The following is a 4,525-nucleotide window of genomic DNA, read 5'->3' as shown; positions in this document are numbered from 1 at the left end:
TTGGCGCCGCTGCCGGGGATTAGTGTTAATTTTTTAGTTTATGTGTTTGTCATCAGTGGTCGTTAAAGTTCATTAACTCGGACATTGTTACTTATCTGTTTCCTTGTCTTATTTCGGGTACTCTAGCGAGCGTGTATGCATACGCGTTCTCGGACTCGTATGAGAAATATGGATCAAGCTGAGGAAGAAGTTGTAATAGTTAGGGAGAAAGCTGAAGTGGAAATCTTAGTTGAGGAAGAAAAAGAAGCACTAGTAGTGATGGGAGATCAAGCAGAAATTCCTAAGGCTTTGATGGATTATTCTCAGCCTAAGGTCAATGATATTCAATCGAACATCATCAGACCAGCCATTGCGGCTAACAGTTTTGAGATCAAGTCGAGCACGATTCAGATGATACAGAACTCAATTCAGTTTGGGGGTTCTCCTACAGAAGACCCCAACATGCACATCAGGGATTTCATCGAGATCTGCAACACTTTCAAATTCAATGGGGTGACTGAAGATGCTATCAAGCTGCGACTTTTACCATTCTCTCTAAGGGATAAAGCAAAGTGCTGGTTACAATCTCTACCACTAGGGTCTATCACCACATGGGAGGATCTTGCTCAAAAGTTTCTCACTAAATTCTTTCATATGGCAAAGACTGCTGCAATCAGGAATGCTCTTACTGAGTTTTGATAGCAAACTGGAGAATCTCTGTGTGAGGCTTGGGATCGATATAAGGAGATGCTAAGGACCTGCCCACACTATGGCATGCCTGATTGGATGATTATAAACTGTTTCTATAATGGATTGGGTGCTACTTATAAACCTATGCTCGATGCAGCATTAGGAAGAGCCTTGTGGGCTCAGAGCTACAATGAAACATATGAATTGATTGAACTGATGGCTGCTAATGAATACCAGAATCCTTCCCAGAGACTAACTCTGCGTAAAGTAGCAGGAATTCTGGAGTTGGATGCAGCAACTGCTATAGCTGCCCAACTTAAGGCTTTGACTGTGAAGGTGGACACTTTGGCTAATTATGGAGTTAATCAAATCACTGGTGTCTGTAAGCTTTGTGCGGGTGCCCATTAGATTGATAAGTGTGCTATTTCTAGTGAATCAGCTCAGTTCGTGAGCAACTTTCAGAGGTTGCAACAACCTGTGCCAGCCACCTATCATCCGAACAACCACAATCATCCTAATTTCAACTGGATAAACACTCAGAATGCAGTTCAACAGCCTTATCAGCAGTACCCAGCAAAGCAGTACAACCCCCTGGTTTCCAGCAACCGCAATATGCACCAAGACACCAGCTCCAGCTACAACAAGCGAATAAAAAATCTGAATTGGAGGAGTTGAGGCTCATGTGCAAGAGACAAGATGTTTCTATCAAGACCTTGGAGAATCAGATTGGGCAGATTGCTAACGCATTACTAAATCATCAACCTGGCACGCTTCCAAGCGATATTGAAGTGCCAGGAAAGAAAGAATCTAAGGAGCATGTAAAAGCAATTACATTGAGGTTTGGTAAGGTTGCAAATCCTGAACAAACTCAAGTTTCGGATGAAAAAGCTGTAGTTGAAGCAATAGCGCAGTAGCAAACAAAAGTGGAACCAAGGAAGACTACTGTTGAGAACACTCCTCCTGAGGGTAATACAGGGGAGAAACAGATCTATCCTCTACCTCCTTTTCCTAAGAGGCTGCAGAAGAAAAAGCTGGATAAGCAGTTTGAAAAGTTTTTGGAGGTGTTCAAGAAACTTCATATCAACATACCTTTCGCTGAAGCTCTTGAGCAAATTCCTAGTTACACGAAATTTATGAAAGGTATTCTATCTAGGAAGGTGAAGCTTGATGACTTAGAAATCGTTGCTCTCAGGGAGGAATGCAGTGTGGTGTTGCAACAGAAATTGCCTCCGAAGCTTCATTATTCCATACACCATTGTAAAATTGTCATTCGACAAATGCTTATGTGACTTGGGAGCTAGCATCAATCTGATGCCTTTGTCAATCTTCAAGAAGTTGGACTTACCTGATCCAAAGCCGACTTATATGACTTTGCAGTTAGCCGATCATTCTATTACATATCTGCGAGGTATTGTGGAGGATATCTTGGTCAAGGTTGATAAACTCATCTTCCCTGCTAATTTTGTAATTCTTGATTTCGAGGAGGATAAGAAGATTCCCATAATCTTGGGAAGACCTTTTTTGGCTACTGGTCGTACCTTGATTGATGTTCAGAAGGGTGAGCTCACCATGCGAGTGTTGGATCACGATGTAACTTTTAATGTGTTCAATGATATAAAATTGTTGGGAACCACGAACTTAGGGTGTTACTACGTTTTACGATAAAGATTACGAAAAGAGGATTACCTTGTTAATGGTTGATTCCACGCTCTTCTATTGTATTCCCAAATTCCCTTGAGCGAAGTGTGGCCTCCGTCTTCTCAAGTTATCCTCTCTTCTTGCTCCTTGGTGGCTACAATATGTTTTCACACAATTCCAAGCAAGAAGAGAATAAGAATATATATAGGCTACAATAGAGACCATGGATAATTAGGTTGGGCCTTCTAATTACATCTTGAGCCTAGCCTAATGTAATTAAATATTAATTCAATCCACTAAAGAATTAATATTTGCATTACCTTTCCTAATACCGTAATTTAATTAATTCGGTTCCAATATTATTTGCTTATTAAATTCCCCATGTTTAAAATATCATATGTCCATTAATTAAATAAATTACTGATAATTTATTTAATTAATATCTTTTATCCTTGATCATCCACTCAACCTTTATTTAATTATGCTAGAATAAATTCCACCTGCAGGGTTTCACATAATTAAATCTTTTTGAGCTTTCAAGGGGACATCATTAATCCGAATATTATCAGGACATGGATTCCTTCAATAAATAATATCCACCATGTATATAATTCCATCACCCAAAATATAATGATATAATTCAAAAGAATTATTTCATATATAAATCAAAGCATGTAAATAATATACACGTGTCAATTACTATTTTCGGATTAAGAACCTAAGCATTAATAATAACATAGAATCTTAGTTCTCCTTCTTAATCAGTATTAAGGGAACAATTCTAAATTTGATCATGTTCAATATACACAAAGTATACTAGTATTATTTATTAGTCAGTATAAACTAATCTAAATAATACTACAGCCATACCAGTGGATTGTCCAACACCACCTGTGCTGTGAACCTTATTATATTATATAACCGTATTTAACAATCTAATATTCTGTATCCCATTTGATACTAGATTGTTCACAATATATAATATTAGACAACATGTAAACATTCAAATGATTCTCAAATAAACCGGCCAGAAATAAATGTACATACTTCAAATAAATATTTTCAGTATACACTAACAATCTCCCACTTATACTCAAAATATTCTATGTGTACATCAGTGTTTATTTAATCCACTATTATATAAAAATTTATGTGTCCATCCATCTGACTCCTATCGCTTCCACATGCTTGTCAGAAACCTTGGTTGGCAAGCTCTTTGTGAAAGGATCTACTCGGTTGTATTCTGATGATATGTGAGCCACAACTATATCCCCTCGCTTTACGATTCCTCGTATGAGATGAAATTTACGTTCAATATGTTTAGCTGCTTTGTGGTCTCGCAGTTCCTTTGAATTTGCCACAACACCAGTGTTATCACAATACACCGTCAAGCTCCTAGGCAAATTAGGTACCACATCTAAGTCCAAAAGGAAGTTCCTGAACCATACAGCCTCCTTGGCAGCCTCAGAGGCCGCCACGTACTCGGCCTCCATGGTGGAGTCTGCAATGCATTTCTGCTTTACACTCCTCCATATAACGGCTCCACCTCCCAAAGTAAAAACATATCCCGAGGTTGATTTCCTCTTATCCCTATCTGATTGGAAATCTGAATCAGTATATCCCAAAGGAAATAGATCTGAGGCCTTGTAAATTAACATATACTCCTTAGTCCTTCTCAGGTACTTGAGTATAGTTTTTACTGCACTCCAATGTTCCTGACCTGGGTTCGACTGATATCTACTAACCATGCCTACAGCAAAGCAGATGTCAGGCCTCGTACATAACATAGCATACATTAAGCTTCCACATGCTGAAGCATAAGGAACTGCTTTCATGCCTCTATATCCTTAGGTGTCGAAGGACACTGCTTCTTAGATAGAGCAACTCCATGCTTAAAAGGTAAAAAACCTTTCTTAGAGTTCTGCATGTTAAAACGAGCTAATACTTCATCAATGTAGGGCTCTTGAGATAAAGCCAACATCCTTTTCTTGCGATCCCTTATAACTTTGATCCCAAGGATGTATGCCACTTCACCTAAGTCCTTCATGTCAAATTGTTTGAACAATCATGCCTTTACTGATGATAACATCTCAACATTGTTTCCAATGAGTAAAATATCATCTACATATAGTACTAGAAAAACCACTGCATTACCTTCACTTCTCTCATACACGCACGATTCACTTGGACTTTGATCAAATCCATATGACTGGACTGC

General features: G+C 38.6%; 1 non-coding gene across 1 annotated transcript; it reads right to left on the bottom strand.

Annotated features, from left to right (window-relative positions):
* Positions 1-648: 648 nt before the first annotated feature.
* On the bottom strand, positions 649-755 carry LOC141681716 (small nucleolar RNA R71). Its single transcript, XR_012559147.1, has one exon. It is a non-coding gene; the product is annotated as a small nucleolar RNA R71 (small nucleolar RNA).
* Positions 756-4,525: the final 3,770 nt, after the last annotated feature.

This window comes from Apium graveolens, chromosome 1, assembly GCF_009905375.1.
Source record: "Apium graveolens cultivar Ventura chromosome 1, ASM990537v1, whole genome shotgun sequence".
In the NCBI taxonomy this organism is placed as follows: Eukaryota; Viridiplantae; Streptophyta; class Magnoliopsida; order Apiales; family Apiaceae; genus Apium; species Apium graveolens.
This window is presented reverse-complemented; position numbering and strand designations above follow the sequence as displayed.